The sequence below is a fragment of the Bufo bufo genome, chromosome 10 (assembly GCF_905171765.1).
Source record: "Bufo bufo chromosome 10, aBufBuf1.1, whole genome shotgun sequence".
In the NCBI taxonomy this organism is placed as follows: Eukaryota; Metazoa; Chordata; class Amphibia; order Anura; family Bufonidae; genus Bufo; species Bufo bufo.
The window spans coordinates 137,767,054-137,786,079 of record NC_053398.1 but is presented as its reverse complement, the minus strand read 5'-3'; the positions used below and the strand labels follow the sequence as shown (position 1 = coordinate 137,786,079).

Genomic DNA, 19,026 nt, shown 5'->3' with positions numbered 1-19,026 from the left:
CCTAGGGCCTAGGCCATGTAACCAATGAACATGACGTCTCCAGCCTAAGAAGAGGCCTAAGCACTCACTGAGCACCACGGCCTCTTCGTACAGCTGTTCCTACTCCTGGGACCCCCGACGATCTCATACTAATAACCTATCCTGAGAATAGGCCATCATTATGTAAATCCTGGAGATCCCCAGGGTATGGGCAATGGTATACAAAACATTCTGATGTGGAGTAATTTACTGCTTGTATTATGCTTCAGAGCTGCTCTCTCTCTTCTGCTAAAACCTCATGCACACGGCCATATCTGTTCTTGCAAAACGCAGATGCGCGAAACACGAATATAGCACTGGGTCCGGGTGTGATAGACATTTGCATCTTGATTGGTGGCCCCTTTGCTCTCCAACATTACTCCCTCCAGAGCTGAAATCTAGTGCATGCATGGAATGGTATATACCGTAGTAGTCTCCACCCTGTGGGCATGGGCTTCAAGGATGTGCTACAGATGTCTGCCACGAATGCACAGTGAATTTGCAAGATTTCATGACCGGAGGGAGTGACACTGGATAGCAAAGGGGCCACCATTCAAGACGATGGGGAGGCATTACGAAGAAGAGCCTGGGCACTCGGTGCAGTTGGGCCGCCCACTGGGCACTTTCAGACTCATTTTCATATTGGGTATAAAAGTGCCCAGTGGGCGGCCCAAGTGCCCAGGCTCTATAACTTCTGATAATACTCAGGGTCGGCACAGGATGCATCCGTTATGAATGGATCCGGCTGTGTTATCTTTAAAATAGTAATGACGGATCCATCATGAATTTTCTATTGTGTCTGAGAAAACGGATCCGGCACTATTGACCTGCATTGTGTGTTATGCCGGATCCGTTTTGCTCTGCATCCCATGACGGAAAGAAAACGACGGCATGCTGCGGTTTGATCTCCGGTATGGGAATGCAACCAAACGGAAGGGAATGCATTTTGGAGCACTCTGTTCTGTTCAGTTCCGTTTTGCTCCGGTATTGAGATCCTCTGCCGGGTCTCAATACTGCAAAAGTTAAACACAAGTGTGAAAGCAACCTAAGGTTTCGTTCACATCACCGTTCAGCCTTTCCGTTTTCTTGCTCAGTTTAGGAGCAGGAGAACGGAAAGGACGGATTTGGCACATAACTGAGCCTAAGGACCCCATAGACTATAATGGGGTCTGTTATGTTTCCGCGCAGAAGATGATTTTGGAGCGGAGACAAGAGTTGTGCATGCAGGACTTTTGTCTCCGCTCCAAAATCATCTTCTGAGCGGAAACATAACGGACCCCATTATAGTCTAGGGGGCCTAAGGCTCCGTTCGGTTAAGTTATGTGCCGAATCCGTCCTATCCGTTCTCCTGCTTCTATAACGGAGCAGGAAAACTCAAAGGCTGAACGCTGATGTGAACTCAGCCTTATATAGGATTTATGTACAGTATTTGTATATGTAGAGTGGTGTTCCCTTCCAGGTTTCTGACCTGTAGTAGCAGCATATGTAGGAGGATAATTGCACTTCACATCTCACACAGCACTTCTCTAGCTGACGTTGGATTTCAAAGGGCCATTATCAACAGGAAATGATCGGACTCCTGGAATGAAATCACTTTCTTTTTTTTTTTTTTTTTAGAATGGCGCCATCTTTTAACTTTTAGCGGTTCATTAGTTATCTTAATAATAATAACATGGACTCGTTTGCTTTGAACTTTCTGATTATTACAGCTTTCTGCTCACTAGGATTACTCATCCCCACTTCTCAGTGTCTCACACCAGGATGAAAGTCCCTTTATTCTGGATCTCCTCTCTATTATTTATAGATTATTTTTTCATTCAGAGATGTTTTGCATTAGCTTTAGAATTATTAATAACCATTCGGTGCTGATTCTCCCCAGAGTTTGCCCTCATTCTGTCATTATCTCCAGCGAGCAGTAATAGTATTTAGTGCATTTACAATCTAAAGCGTAATGCCATTGAATGGGAAACCCATAGGAAAATGCCGCTTATGATTAACCCCTTGTTTCATATACAGTCAGGTCCATAAATATGGGGACATTCAAACTTTCACTTTTTAATACTTGGTTGCAAATCCTTTGCAGTCAATTATAGCCTGAAGTCTGGAACGCATAGACATCACCAGACGCTGGGTTTCATCCCTGGTGATGCTCTGCCAGGCCTCTACTGCCAACTGTCTTCAGTTCCTGCTTGTTCTTGGGGCATTTTCCCTTCAGTTTTGTCTTCAGCAAGTGAAATGCAGCTCAATCGGATTCAGGTCAGGTGATTGACTTGGCCATTGCATAACATTACACTTCTTTCCCTTAAACTCTTTGGTTGCTTTTGCAGTATGCTTTGGGTCATTGTCTATCTGCACTGTGAAGCGACGTCCAATGAGTTCTGAAGCATTTGGCTGAATATGAGCAGATAATATTGCCCGAAACACTTCAGAATTCATCCTGCTGCTTTTGTCAGCAGTCACATCATCAATAAATACAAGAGAACCAGTTCCATTGGCAGCCATACATGCCCACACCATGACACTACCACCAGCATGCTTCACTGATGAGGTGATATGCTTAGGATCATGAGCAGTTCCTTTCCTTCTCCATACTCTTCTCTTCCCATCACTCTGGTACAAGTTGATCTTGGTCTCATCTGTCCATAGGATGTTGTTCCAGAACTGTGAAGGATTTTTTAGATGTCGTTTGGCAAACTCTAATCTGGCCTTCATGTTTTTGAGGCTCACCAATGGTTTACATCTTGTTGTGAACCCTCTGTATTCACTCTGGTGAAGTCTTCTCTTGATTGTTGACTTTGACACACATACACTTACCTCCTGGAGAGTGTTCTTGATCTGGCCAACTGTTGTGAAGGGTGTTTTCTTCACCAGGGAAAGAATTCTTCGGTCATCCATGACAGTTGTTTTCCATGGTCTTCCGGGTCTTTTGGTGTTGCTGAGCTCACAGGTGCGTTCCTTATTTTTAAGAATGTTCCCAACAGTTTTGTTGGCCACGCCTAATGTTTTTGCTATCTCTCTGATGGGTTTGTTGTGTTTTTTCAGCCTAATGATGGCTTGCTTCACTGATGGTGACAGCTCTTTGGATCTCATCTTGAGAGTTGACCGCAGATTCCAAATGCAAATAGCAGACTGGAAATGAAGTCTGGACCTTTTATCTGCTCATTGTAATTGGGATAATGAGGGAATAACACACACCTGGCCATGGAACCGCTGAGAAGCCAATCGTCCCATTACTTTTGGTCCCTTAACAAGTGGGAGGCACATATGCAAACTGTTGCAATTCCTGCACCGTTCACCTGATTTGGATGTAAATCCCCTCAGATTACAGCTGACAGTCTGCAGGTAAAGCACATCTTGTTTGTTTCATTTCAAATCCATTGTGGTGGTGTATAGAGCCAAAAATGCTAGAATTGTGTCGATGTCCCAATATTTATGGACCTGACTGTATTTAGTAGGGGGAATTTCCAGAATTGGACATATAGCACAGCATCTACTGAATCCACATTTTTTTTGTCATTACATGTAAAGACCTCAATATAAAGTTGGAATTTTACCTGTACTAAAATTTCCTAACAAGCCAATAAGAACTTCACCCATATTCCCCTCCCGTCTACAAACCCGGACAACCAATCAGCAGGGCAGAAGGGATGACATCACGTACTACCCTGCAGTCTGCTACTTTCACATCTCCGGTTTGAATTCCGGCAGAGTAAAGCCAGTCGGAACTCCACCGGATCCGGCGCTGCTGGATGCAGACGTAATGTCTGCCAGCCCCATTAGGTATGAGCGGAGAACCAGCTGGACAGAAATCGTTGTGCGCTGCGGTTTGTGTCCGGCTGATCCTCCACTTGTTTGCCGATACGGCCATGCCGGAGTTTCAAACCGGAGGTGTGAAAGTAGCCCTAATAAAGAGCAGAGGGCGCGGCAGTTGTAGAGCAAGCAGAGCCTTTAGGTGTAACGGCAACGCCCCCGTTGCTCCTAGAGGCTCATTTGCATATATTAAATCACAATTTTTCTCAGTAATCCGGGCACATATGAACATGGGACCAACACAGATCTGCCAAGCGCACATGTAACAGGTCAGCCAGTGTCATAGGTACAAATCTGCTGACAGAGGCCCTATAAGAAACTCCCTAAGGTGTCAGGAGTGCAAAGCCAGATTTAAGGCTCATGTATATGAACATGTGCAGCCCGTGTCCGTATTTCGGCCCAGCGGGTTCTCAATGCATGGGCATCGGCTGTGTGCGCTCTGTATCGCGCATACGGACCCATCCACTTAATTATAGATCTGCAATCCACAAGATACAGAGCACTTCCGTGGGATTTCGGTCCATGCCTCCGCACTGCAAAAAATAGAACTTTTTTTTTTGGGGTGCGGACCGAATCTTGCAGATCGAGGATCCATTCAAGTGTTCGCAGATTGCAGGTGGGGTTGCAGTTCATTGCTATTCATTTTGCTGGAGCTGAACTGCAATACCAGATGCAGAAAGCAGAATATTGACGTAACCGCACTGGTGAATGTGCATTAATATAGCAGATTAAAATAAAACAGCAAAGCATTTACAGTACGGCATTTCCTAAACTCCTAAGTAAGCAAAGCTGTCATCGACGGGGAAGCCTGGTCAGCAGAGCTTATCTGCACACAACAATCATGGGGCCTACCCTGGGTGCAGCTCTCTGTGGTCATCGGCTGGTGGACACGGATAAAACGTCTGCATTATAGTCCTTTAACCCATATCACAGTGGTGTCTGTTTCTGGGAGAGCTGGGTAACAGCCATAAAAGCTTGCACTGGAGGCATACACATTTATGATCTGAGCAATGTGTGATCGCGGGGGATCTGATCTGTTCGATTCCCAAGTGGATAGGGCTGAGCTGCAATACCAGACAAATGCACCACTATGCCTGGATAAGCACCGAAGTAGCTACAGTCTCTATGTTTTGGTGATCGCTGGGGGGACCAGAGGTCGGACCACCACCGACCACACACTAATGACCTATCCTGCTGATTTTTTTTCTTGGGAAATCCCTTTTAAGTGGCTGCCTTGGACTTTGATATGGATTTCTACTATAGGCCATCAATATCAGAGTGGCGAGGATCCTACACTCCGCACCGCCACCGATCAGCTGTTTCATCGTAGCTCCAGCTCCCAAAGTAGGCACCGACATTGCTCCCAACTTCTGAAACCTGCAAAGAGGAACAATAGGTAATTTGGGCAATCTAGGCCACACCTCTGACTTCACCCAAAACATAACTATAGACACCCAGTCCCCCTAATGCCACCGCATTAATTATTCCCCCTTTGTGCCACCACACAGTGGTAATGCCCAAATGTGCCCCCTTCACAGTAGCAATGCCTACATGTGCCCCCTTCACAGTAGCAATGCCAACATGTGCCTCCTTCACAGTAGCAATGCCTACATGTGCCTCCTTCACAGTAGCTATGCCCACATGTGCCTCCTTCACAGTAGCTATGCCCACATGTGCCTCCTTCACAGTAGCTATGCCCACATGTGCCTCCTTCACAGTAGTTATGCCCACATGTGCCTCCTTCACAGTAGCTATGCCCACATGTGCCTCCTTCACAGTAGTTATGCGCACATGTGCCCCTCACAGTAGCTATGCCCAGATGTGCCCCTCACAGTAGCTATGCCCAGATGTGCCCCCTCCATAGTAGTTATGCCCAGATGTGCCCCCTCCGCAGTAGTTATGCCCAGATGTGCCCCCCTTCGCAGTAGTTATGCCCAGATGTGCCCCCCTTCGCAGTAGTTATGCCCAGATGTGCCCCCCTTCGCAGTAGTTATGCCCAGATGTGCCCCCCTTCGCAGTAGTTATGCCCAGATGTGCCCCCCTTCGCAGTAGTTATGCCCAGATGTGCCCCCCTTCGCAGTAGTTATGCCCAGATGTGCCCCCCTTCGCAGTAGTTATGCCCAGATGTGCCCCCCTTCGCAGTAGTTATGCCCAGATGTGCCCCCCTTCACAGTAGTTATGCCCAGATGTGCCCCCCTTCACAGTAGTTATGCCCAGATGTGCCCCCCTTCACAGTAGTTATGCCCAGATGTGCCCCCCTTCACAGTAGTTATGCCCAGATGTGCCCCCCTTCACAGTAGTTATGCCCAGATGTGCCCCCCTTCGCAGTAGTTATGCCCAGATGTGCCCCCCTTCGCAGTAGTTATCCCTAAATTTCTGCCCCTTCACAGTTGCTATGCCCAGATGTAGCTATACTTGGATATATGCCCCCTTCACAGTAGTAATGCCCACATGTGCCCCCTTTACAGTAGGTATACCCAGAAATGTGCTCCCTTTACAGTAGTTATAACTATATATGTGCCCCCTTCACAAGAAGTAAAAAAATAAAAATGTAAATACTCACCAAGTTCCTCCAATGATCATCACAGCTGACCCTGCACTCCCCAGCAGCAGCTGGCAGGATACAATCACACATGGCGCTGCTGGGCTGTGTAGGAGGAGTACAGGCTGATTCCCGGGCCTGCACCGCTCCTCCTACACAGTCCAGCAGAGGGATAGCGGAATGCCCAACAGCATCCTGCAGGGGAGCGACGGCAGTTGAGCTGAATGGTGAAGCGGGAACGGACGGATCCCTGCTTCACCACTACAGGCAACTGTCTATACGTCCTATGGAAGCAGAGACAGCTGAGAGCGAGACATACTGTACCTCAGCTGTTCCGGGACCACTGGGCAGCCACTGAAATTTGGGACTGTCCTGCCGGATCCAGGATGTTTGGGAGGTATGGGCACTGGTACTACACAGCTCCATCCACTGTGCAGTGGATGGAGCTGGTTACCATTCACTTCAAAGGAAGCTGCGCTGCAGTTACAGCTGCATCCACTTTACAATGGACGGAGCTGTTCAATCCTGGAACCGACTTCCAGCATCAGAGCTACAACTGAACTGCTCATTGACGGGGGTGAGGGTTGCTGCACCTCCGCCCATGTCACATCAACCCAAATGCAAACCCCATTCAGTAACATAGAACATGGTGGTAAAATAACTGCAGCAGCCAGAACGTAACTGCCATGTGTGAACAGGCCTTATATGCTTGATTTGCAGTCCCTGATTCTGACCTCAGTTGTGCAGGTGTTTCATTCTCCGGCAGATTTAAACCTGACTCGTTAGCGCTGATTTCTGACACAGAATTGTTAGAAAAACAATTGGAAACCTTCACACTATTCCCGCGAACAAACCGAGAGGGGAGAGATTTATTCAAATCTATTCAAGCCTCCTGCAAAACGATGGGGGCATATCGCTAGGATATGCCCCCATTGTCTGAGACCAGCACCTATACCGAGAGGGCGCACTGCGCATGCGCAGCTGCCCTCCGTTCCTTTTCTATGGGGCCGCCAAAAATAGCCGAGCGCTGGCTATCAAGAAGGTTTCTCATGTGCCCAAAAGAGACAGAATCTAAAGGGTATATTAGACTGCCAGATTTTCCGGCAATCATCTAATACTGCCTCCAAATGCCTAATGAACGAGCATGTTTAAAAATCATAACGGCGCGGCCCTGCATGTGGATGAGCGGTGGACATCGCTGCATGTAACAGCAGCAGTGTCCTCCGCAGCGGAGTCCACGGGTGCAATCGCAGACACTCAACAGACTCCCTAATGGTAGCTGTTCAATGGGTGCAGTAGCACCCAAGGGCGCTGATGGATGCCCCTGGCAGGTCCTTGTTGATTCTGAAAAGTCTTGATTGTCACACATGCTGCACATGTCACCCCCGCACCGTGCGCGCCATACTCTCCCATCACTTTCATTATATATATATATAACGTGTTGTGTATACGAGTGACGCCCTCGGCAGCCTCATGTCGGGACACCTTTCATCAGAAGCTTTCATCCCCGTTGCCTAGCAACGCCTGTTCGTTAATAGAACCCAGAGCCGGCGAGACGCTGACGAGGGTAAACACTTGTCTTCATGCCGCCATCGTCAGTGCATTTTATTAATAAATGAATGCACCTTCACATGGCGGCTGGTTACGACAGTAGATGTGAAGATGTGGGTCCTACCTGATGTAAGAAATGGAAGATCTGAAATAAATTCACTGTTTTTTAAAAGAATCCGGATGGGTGCCGACTTCATATTTTTCACTTTTTGCAAATTTCCCAAGGACACAACCAATACCTCTCCTACTGTTGTATGTTAGGCCTCTGCGTGCACAGGACATGTATGGAATCCCTATGGTTCCACATGGTGTCATCTTTATCACCAACTTACTATAGCGTGCAACGTGGGGGAGTTAAATATCGACGACCTATCCTCAGGTAGGTCATCGATGTCTGATGGGTGGGGGTCAGACTCTCAGCTGTTTCAAGAGGCTGCAGCGACTGGAGGAGTGCATTGATTGTATACCGAGCACAGCGCCGTCCATTGTATAGTGGCTGCACTTAGTATTGCATTTCAATCCCATTCACGTGAATGTGACCAAAGGTCATGTGACTGATGAATGTGACCTCACAGGCCAAGGAGGTAGGTGCAACGCTCTCCCGAGTGGGGTGGCCCCTTCCAACAGCTGATTGGTGAGCGTACCAGGAATCGGACCCCCACAGATCAGATATGTATGACCTTTCCTGACGGTCAATATTCAAATTATCAGGACTTTAATTCTGTTAAACCCCTTTGACAACAGAAGGAAAGTCGGCTGGCGTATATATGTCACCTTAAAAGGGTTTACTAAATGATGGCCTATCCTTACCGATCAGCTGGAAGTCAGCACCGGAACTACAGCGTTGGACCCCCACCGATCAGCTATTGAGACCTGCCCTGAGGATAGGCCATAACTTAGAAATGGCTGGGCAACCACATTAAAGGGGTGAACCACCTGTAGAACAAATTTTAGGTCTCCCCTTCAGACCTGTGGATGGAAGCAAGCAAACGTTCCTTCTCCCCGCCACTCGGTTCCTTCCATTCGTAGTCCTCTGGTCCCCACTTACCAACTTCTAGCATGTGCCGCTACAGCCAGTGACTGTCTGCAGTGGTCACTCCTCGCCCAGAGGCACATCACTGGGTCACATCTCGTATGGGGGACACGTCACTGCTACGGCCAGTCATTAGCTGCAGCAGCACACATGAGTCCAGGCCAGTAACCGGAGGGCAGTAGGAGGAGGACCCAAAATTTCAAAATTTGTTCACAATACATTATCCATGCCTCATGTCGGAGTGATTGAGTGGGTATAGGACCAATAAATGTACAGAGATGTGAGGGGGGCTGAACAGTGAAGATCTGACTGCTGGAACCCCGGCGATCAAGAGAATAAGGGTGCCTGTTCCTGGTGCCCGGTCAGGTAACTCCCTGTGGCAGGTTTCGATGAGTTAGACCTTCAACAGCTTGAAAAGGATTACAAAACCATGGCTGCTTTCTTCCAGCAACAGCGCCACACCTGCCCATGGGTTGAGTCTGGTATTGCAGCTCTGTTACATTGAATAGGGCTGAGCCGCAGTACTACACACCACCGATGGACAGGTGTGGCGCTGATTTTTGGAGGAAAGCAGCCATATATTTCTAAGGGCTCATGCACACGAAGATTTTTTGTCCGTGTCCATTCCGATTCTTAGCAGTCCGTATACAGAACCATTCACTTCAAAGGGGCTGCAAAAAAACGGAAATAACTTCCTGTGCATTCCGTTTCCTTATATGTCCACAAAAAAAAAATAGAACATGTCCTGTACAAATGGAGAGTCTTGCTCAGGGGAAGCTTTGCATCGAGACCATGGAGGATGTGGACAACCTGATCTATGTGGGCCCAAATCAGATACTTGCACTGCCTCTATGGCAGGGGTCAGCACGCCTCGGCACCCCAGCTGTTGTGAAACTACAACTCCCAGCATGCTCCATTTATTTCTAGAGGAGTTCAGAGGACAGTTGAGCAGCGGTCAATGCTGGGAGTTGTAGTTTCACAACAGCTGGAGGTTGCTGAGTCCTGTCTATGGCATATTTGGTCTTGTGCCACACTGAGAAAGGGATAAGAATTTCTATACTTAAAGTGGTTTTCCCATGAAAAATATTCTACATTTTTTCAAACCAGCCCCTGGATCGGAATTCTTTGTAATTGCGTGTAATTAAACATTTACCATAGCCACTGAGTTATTCCATAAAATGCATCTGTATAGCGCCACCTGCTGTTTGTATTTTTCTTAATTCTTTGTCCTGCTCACTGAGATGGCCGCACATGCTCAGTTTCATCCTTCAACTGCCTCCTGTGTTGTGATAGGAAGAGAGGGGACACGCCCCCTGAGCTGTGATAGGAAGAGAGGGGACACGCCCCCTTAACTGCAGCAGAAAAGACACTCCCTTGAACTTTCAGCTTGATATAAATCTAGCAGAGCATTGAATGGAGAGATCTCTGGATCCATGTGAGGTGCAGGGCTGGTTCTGGCTTTGTTAGAAAGAGGTTGTCATGTACTAGATGATGTCTGATTTTAATTTTTTACATTACTCATGGGATAACCCCTTTAAAATAGAGCGGCGTCTATTTTTATCTTTTCGGCCTAAAACCATGAGAACCTCTTCTCTAAACACCATGGGAATCACAGCTGGAATGGGACGGGAAATACGGAATGTCTGTGTCCCCAAGCCAAGGACCCAGAGGAAAATAATCAACTACATTCTGGGGAGGAAAAGATCCCTGATATCAGCCAACAGGTTTGGATTAAAAATATATAAATAAAATATCAATAAAAATCTATATGAATAAAAATCTCTCAATGTAAATACATATAATATTATAATAATCATATATTACATAGAAATGATGCCAGAAGTCCACATTTGTTAGCAGGGGTGCACCTAGCCTTTCTGCTGCCTGAGGCGAAAATTGAAACCGCAAATTTCTTAACCTAACCCCTTTACCACAATGAAAGCGCTCATTGGCCCTTCCGCCGCCCCCCTCTTGCCCCTGCCTGAGGCGACTGCATCACCTGGCCTCATTGGCGGTGCGCCCCTATTTGCCATGATCTGGACCCTCATAATCTACAAGTACTCTGGCTTCAATGGGGATGTAACTTGCGGGGAGCAGCATTCACAGAGCGGACAGATGGCGGCTGTTCCACCGGACACAAGGGACTGCCACACAAGACCACTGGCCACATTAGCAATCGTTCTGTAAACGCAAACTTCTGGCAGCTCTGGTGCCGTTTACAGAAAGCAGATGTACATTTAAAGGAACGCGTTCCCTTTAAATCACCGTATATACGATCGTGTCGATAGCCAGTCCGTAGATCTCAGTCTGCAGACCCTGTCATCCGTACGTTTAGTGCTCCTGATTTACAATATGTTTATGTGAGATGTAAATGCTGCGCACCGCGTGTGGTAGGTCCACGTCATTTTACAGCACCAGCCAAGTGGAGGAGATTCTACAGTGGATGAAATCTGCAGCGTGAAGGCATGGCCACATGGGGGCGTAATTTACACTGCAGATTTTCTGTGCTTCAACAGCAAAACCTGCAGTGACTTTGAGACAAAATTCTCATGTGCTACATGCAGATTTGTTGAGGATTTTTTTGTGGATTTTACCCGATGCATTGCAAAAAGTGAAATCCAGGGAGCAAATCCGCAGCATGCTGTGTATCATTTATATAAAATCCGTACTGCAATGCAGTGAAATCTGCACCAAAATCCATGGCAAATCTGCATGTAACACTGAAAATCCACAGAGAGAGGATTTAACACCTTTGGAGGCATTTATTTATGATTGCATTTCACTCATTTTTGGCTAAAAATCATATTTTCAATTGGCCTTTATTAAAAATATTGAGCCATTCTGTCACAAAGGGTTAACTGATTTTCTAACTGTGTGACTGGTACTATCACTTTGTGCCGGTCATCTAATACACCTTATCTCTAAACTACTAACAGCTCCTAAACACTTATTTAAGCCACATTCTTATCAGTAAGATAAGAACTGAGCTATAACGAGTGTTTATAACGTCAGAGATCAGAGATAAGGAGCCCGTCTGCTCCCTGACTGACGGAAAAGAGAAAATTCAGATCCTGCTACTAGAGCATCTCAGCCCTGTACAGAGAAAAAGGCTCCATATTTTTTAATAAAGACTAATTAAAAAAATATTTGTAACTCAAAATAAGTAATAATACAATGCAATAATAATAACAACAAGTGTCTCCAAAGGTGTACATAGCCTTTAAAGGGATTTTCTCAGATTCTGCAACTCTGTCCATCTGATCAATCATCAGGAGGTCGGACACCCAACGATCAGCTGTTTGAGGAGCTCATGGCACTCCGGTGAGAGCTGCGGCCTCCTCACAGTATACCAGGCATAGCGCCATCACTTGTAGATTGCATCTCAGCCCCCTTCTCTTTAATGGGACTGAGCTGCGCCTAGGTCATGTGACAGATGTACGCGATGTCACTGGCCTAGGAAAATGCCACGGCGCTCACCAGAGCCCCGTAGTCTCTTCTTACAGCTGACCGGTGGGGATCCCAAGAGTCTGACCCCGACTGATCAGATACTGATGACCTATCCTGAGTACAGGTCATCAATATCAAACTCTCTGACAATCCCCTTTAAGGAAGAGAAATATGGAGAAGGGCCATTGTGACAAGCCCCTCCTAGGCAAGTAAGACAACCCAGCACTAGGGGGAGGTAGTCTCCTCTGCCTGCGCCTCCTCCCGGGCCCCTTGTGGACCGTGACCGCGGCCGGTCGCCCACAGGTTGTCTGACTCTGAGTTCCATGGTCCTGAATTAGCTCCAAAGCTGGCAGCAGGGGCGTAGCTGTAGGGGAAGCAGGGAAAGTGGCCGATTTGGGGCCCAAACTCAGAAGGGGCCTGTCCTGGAGGAGGACTAAAAGATGTTATTGTCAGGGCCCCTCTACATTATATACTGAGACACTGAAGGACACTGAGCTGCCGGGCCTCATCCGAAAGCGATCTGGAGTGGGGGTTGCACGTGAGTTGGGGGTTGCAAAGAAGTTGCTGGGGGGGGGGGGGGCCTTCAAAAATTTGCTGTGGGGCCCATTCAGTTGTGGTTCCTGATAATTATTTAAAAAAATGTATGTTTTGCACTTTCAACAGATACGTATGCAGTCTTACATACAAGCCACTGTTCACACTGCACACAAAGTGTACCTCACGTATCGCTGAGCCAAGTTCACACTTCAGTGATTTCCATCAGTGATTTTGAGCCAAAACCAGGTGCGGCTCTAAACCCGGGACAGGTGCAGGTCTTTCCCTTATACCTTATGTCTGTGGAGGCTCCACTCCTGGTTTTGGCTCACAATCACTGACCGAACACTGACGTGTGAAGTGGAAGATTTTATACACCACCCATGGACACGGGACATTAGATTTTTCTGCAGTGCAGTTTTTGAAACCGCAAGCGGGAAAAAAAAGCAATGCATGTTTTAACACCCCTATTTTCATTTTTATATTTTTTATTTTTCCTCCCCAGATTCCAATAGCCATAACTTTCTTATTTTTTCGTTCACATAGCTATATGAAGGCTTATTTTTTTGCGGGACGCTATGCATGTTTTAATGCCGCCATTTAATTTCCATGTCTTGTATTAGAAAATGGGAAAAATAATTGTGTGGCAAAATTCAAAAAAAAACCAAACAGAATTCCGTTTTTGGGGTTTGACATCACAGCATTCACTATGCACTAGAAATGACATGCCATCCTTATTCTGCGGCTCAATACGAATGCGGTGATACCAAACTTGAATAGTTTTTATTTTGTTATACTATTTAAAAAAAAATAAAAACCTTTGGAAAAATCAAAATTTTCTTTGCATTGCTATATTCTTACAGCCATAACTTTTTAATATTTCGGTCTACAGAGCTGTATGAGGGCTTGTTTTTTGCGTAACAAACTGGAGTTTTTATTGGTACTATTTTTGTAGCATGTACGACTTTTTGATCACCGTTATTCAATTTTTTTGGGGGACAAGATAACCAAAAAATGGCAAATCGCATGTTTTTCTTTTTTTTTTGTCATGGCGTTCACCAGACAGGAATTTTTTGTACATTTTAATAGTTCTGACATTTTTGGATGTGGCGATACCCAATATGTTTTTTTTATTGTTTATATATTTTTATAGGAAAGGGGGGTGATTTAAACTTTTAATATATTGTTTTTTTAGAACTGCTCCATACATCCCCTCATGCATTATGACGTACAGGGTTATGGGTTAAGGGGTTAACATGCATTGAAATGAACGGGAAGCTTCTGCATGCGTTTCTGGCGAGCATTTTTGGTGCAGAATCTGTGCCAGAATTCTCATCCAAAATACTCTGTGTGAACCTAGTCTTAGGCCCCTTTCACACGGGCGAGTATTCCGAGCGGATGCGATGCGTGAGGTGAACGCATTGCACCCGCACTGAATCCCGACCCATTCATTTCTATGGGGCTGTTCACATGAGCGGTGATTTTCACGCATCACTTATGCGTTGCGTGAAAATCGCAGCATGTTCTATATTCTGCGTTTTTCACACAACGCAGACCCCATAGAAGTGAATGGGGTTGCGTGAAAATCGCAAGCATCCGCAAGCAAGTGCGGATGCGGTGCGATTTTCACGCACGGTTGCTAGGAGACGATCGGGATGGAGACCCGATCATTATTATTTTCCCTTAAAACATGGTTATAAGGGAAAATAATAGCATTCTGAATACAGAATGCATAGTAAAATAGCGCTGGAGGGGTTAAAAAAATGTTTTAAAAAATTTAACTCACCTTAATCCACTTGCTCGCGCTGCCGGCATCTCCTTCTGTCTCCTTCTTTGCTGAACAGGACCTGTGGTGACGTCACTCCGGTCATCACATGATCTTTTACCATGGTGATGATCATCATGGGAGTACTCTCTGGTAGTTTATGGGGGTACTCTCTGGTAGTTTATGGGGGTACTCTCTAGCAGTTTATGGGGGTATTCTCTGACAGTTTATGGGGTACTCTCTGGCAGTTTATGGGGTACTCTCTGGCAGTTTATGGGGGTACTCCTTGACAGTTTATGGGGGTACTCCTTGACAGTTTATGGGGGTACTCTCTAGCAGTTTATGAGGGTACTCTCTGGTAGTTTATGGGGGTACTCTCTAGCAGTTTATGGGGGTATTCTCTGACAGTTTATGGGGTACTCTCTAGCAGTTTATGGGGGTATTCTCTGACAGTTTATGGGGTACTCTGTAGCAGTTTATGGGGTACTCTCTGGCAGTTTATGGGGGCACTCTCTGGCAGTTTATGGGGGTACTCTCTAGCAGTTTATGGGGTACTCTCTGGCAGTTTATGGGGTACTCTCTGACAGTTTATGGGGTACTCTCTGACAGTTTATGGGGTACTCTCTGACAGTTTATGAAGGTACTCGTTGACAGTTTATGGGTGTACTCTGTGGAAGTTTATGAGGGTATTCTCTGACAGTTTATTGGGGCACTCTCTGGTAGTTTATGGGGTACTCTCGGGCAGTTTATGAGGGTACTCTCTAGCAGTTTATGGGGGTACTCCTTGACAGTTTATGGGGGTACTCCTTGACAGTTTATGGGGTACTCTCTAGCAGTTTATTGGGGTACTCTCTGGCAGTTAATGAGCAGGTTATGACTGGCGCAGTTTATGGGGGTACTCTCTGGCAGTTTATGGGGGTACTCTCTGGCAGTTAATGAGCAGGTTATGACTGGCGCAGTTTATGGGGGCACTCTCTGGCAGTTTATGGGGGCACTCTCTGGCAGTTTATGGGGTACTCTCTGGCAGTTTATGGGGGTACTCTCTGGCAGTTTATGGGGGTACTCTCTGGCAGTTTATGGAGGTATTCTCTGACAGTTTATGGAGGTATTCTCTGACAGTTTATGGGAGTACTCTCTGACAGTTTATGGGAGTACTCTCTGGCAGTTTATGGGGTACTCTCTGGCAGTTTATGGGGGTACTTTCTTGCAGTTTATGGGGGTACTCTCTGGCAGTTTATGGGGGTACTCTCTAGCAGTTTATGGGGTACTCTCTGGCAGTTTATGGGGGTACTCTCTAGCAGTTTATGGGGGCACTCTCTGGCAGTTTATGGGGTACTCTCTGGCAGTTTATGGGGGTACTCTCTAGCAGTTTATGGGGGTACTCTCTGGCAGTTTATGGGGTACTCTCTGACAGTTTATGGGGTACTCTCTGACAGTTTATGAAGGTACTCCTTGACAGTTTATGGGTGTACTCTGTGGAAGTTTATGAGGGTATTCTCTGACAGTTTATTGGGGCACTCTCTGGTAGTTTATGGGGTACTCTCGGGCAGTTTATGAGGGTACTCTCTAGCAGTTTATGGGGGTACTCCTTGACAGTTTATGGGGTACTCTCTAGCAGTTTATTGGGGTACTCTCTGGCAGTTAATGAGCAGGTTATGACTGGCGCAGTTTATGGGGGCACTCTCTGGCAGTTTATGGGGGCACTCTCTGGCAGTTTATGGGGGCACTCTCTGGCAGTTTATGGGGGCACTCTCTGGCAGTTTATGGGGGTACTCTCTGGCAGTTTATGGGGGTACTCTCTGGCAGTTTATGGAGGTATTCTCTGACAGTTTATGGGAGTACTCTCTAGCAGTTTATGGGGGCACTCTCTGGCAGTTTATGGGGGTACTTTCTTGCAGTTAATGGGGGCACTCTCTGGCAGTTTATGGGGGTACTCTCTGGCAGTTTATGGGGGCACTCTCTGGCAGTTTATGGGGGCACTCTCTGGCAGTTTATGGGGGCACTCTCTGGCAGTTTATGGGGGCACTCTCTGGCAGTTTATGGGGGTACTCTCTGGCAGTTTATGGGGGTACTCTCTGGCAGTTTATGGAGGTATTCTCTGACAGTTTATGGGAGTACTCTCTAGCAGTTTATGGGGGCACTCTCTGGCAGTTTATGGGGGTACTTTCTTGCAGTTAATGGGGGCACTCTCTGGCAGTTTATGGGGGTACTCTCTGGCAGTTTTGGCTATGACTGGTACAGTTTATGGGGTCAGTGGAAATAGCTTGTGATGCAGCAGCAGGGTGTAAGTAGAAGGTAAACGTCTCCTGACGTCATGATGAGCAAAGTCCTACAATTCAAGACAAGCCTGGAGAATCACAGACTGCGACTTTTTTTTACCTCAGAAACCCGAAATGTCACCCTAATTGGACAGACTCGTCACTCCAGTTCGTGACACAGCGGAAATAAAACTGATTATTCCACCAATGAAGAGAACATATGTTATACAAGAAATAAAGCCACCTAAACGGTCGTTTCCTACGTCACCTCATGACGTCACACACACACACACTGCAACCAGTGTGGGAAAAACTCAGCCGCGGAGCCCAACTAGTACCTGTGCTCTGCCGCCAGATGGCGCACCGCGCCATGTAATGTCTCCTGCGCGCTCCGCCCGTGACTAGTAATGGACGTACGACGTGAATTATACCATTTCTGTAATATTATATTATAAGCCCCAAGGAGGCTTGGCGCCGTGCGCTTCAATCCAGAGAGCTGGCAAACGCTAGCAAAGTGTCCATTTTACACGAATAAAATAAATGACGGCAAAAGCTCTGAGGTAAAATATTAAAAGGTGTACGACGTGTATCACAATCAGGCCAATCTAGGGAATTCAGAAAACACACACACAAAAAAATAAAAGGCACCGCTGGGATTCGAACCCAGGATCTCCTGTTTACTAGACAGGCGCTTTAACCAACTAAGCCACGGCGCCGCACGGTGGCTTAGCCTCAAAATAGAATCCTTCAGCAACACAGCGTCACCATGGCGATGAGTCAGCAGATTAGGAGGCTTTCAATCAACATTTATAACTTTATTCATATTTTATTACAGAGTATAGGATGAAAATGACATTATTCCGTTATGAACCAATGTCCTGTCTTTGGCCGTGAGATCCGGATTGAGGATCCATTGAAGTCAGCGGTCACGGTCGTACGTATGGGGCCTAATGTGGGCGTATTTTAGCGTCCGTACGACAGCCGCAAACCCTGCCTGACCACAGGTCTAACAGCACCGGCTTCTACCATACTGTACCCCCGATCATTAGACCTGCGGTCAGGCTGGGTTTGCGGCTGTCATACGGACGCGAAAATACACCGATATAATCAAAGTGAGAAATATTTTATTATATCATTTCCTGGGACAACACTTTGATACAATGTACAGTAGTCCGTGTAAACTTGGCGTGCTCTCGAATTAACTCAACACGCCGCCATTAATGTCTAAACCGCTGGAAACAAAAGTGAGAATGGTCAAATTGTGCCCAAATATTTGGTGTGGCCACCATTATTTTCCAGCACTGCCTTAACTCTCTTGGTCGTGGCGCTCACTGGAATCCTCTTCCATCCTCCATGATGACATCACGGAGCTGGTGGATGTCAGAGACCTTGCGCTCCTCCACCTCCCGTTTGAGGATGCCCCACAGACACTTAATAGGATTTAGGTCTGGAGACATGCTTGGCCAGTCCAGCACCTTTAGGCCTCATGCACACGGATCCGCAAAACACGGATGGCGTCCGTATGCGTTCCGCAATTTGCGGAACGGCACGGACAGCCATTAATATAACTGCCTATTCTTGTCCGCAAAACGGGGCCAAGAATAGGACAGGTTAGATTTTTTTTGCGGACCACGGAACGGAGCGACGGATGCGGAGAGCACATGCAGCACTGTCCGCATCTTTTGCGGCCCCATTGAAGTGAATGGGTCCGCATCCGAGCCGCAAAAACTGTGGCTCGGATGCAGACCAAAACAACGGCCATGTGCATGAGGTCTTACCCTGAGTTTCTTCAGCAAGGCAGTGGTCGTCTTGGAGGTGTTTGGGGTCGTTATCATGTTGGATACCGCCCTGCGGCCCAGTTTCTGAAGGGATTGGATCATGCTCTGCTTCAGTATGTCACAGTACACGTTCCCTCAATGAACTGTAGCTCCCCACAGCCGCCAGCACTCATGCAGCCCCAAACCATGACACTGCCACCACCATGTCTGTACTCCTCGCCTGGTTGCCTCCACACACGCTTGACACCATCTGAACCAAAGAAGTTTCTGTTGGACTCATCAGACCACAG

The 19,026-nt window shown here is 46.9% G+C and overlaps 1 non-coding gene across 1 annotated transcript; it reads right to left on the bottom strand.

Moving 5' to 3' along the window:
- Positions 1-17,600: 17,600 nt before the first annotated feature.
- On the bottom strand, positions 17,601-17,674 carry TRNAT-AGU. Its single transcript has one exon. It is a non-coding gene; the product is annotated as a tRNA-Thr (tRNA).
- Positions 17,675-19,026: the final 1,352 nt, after the last annotated feature.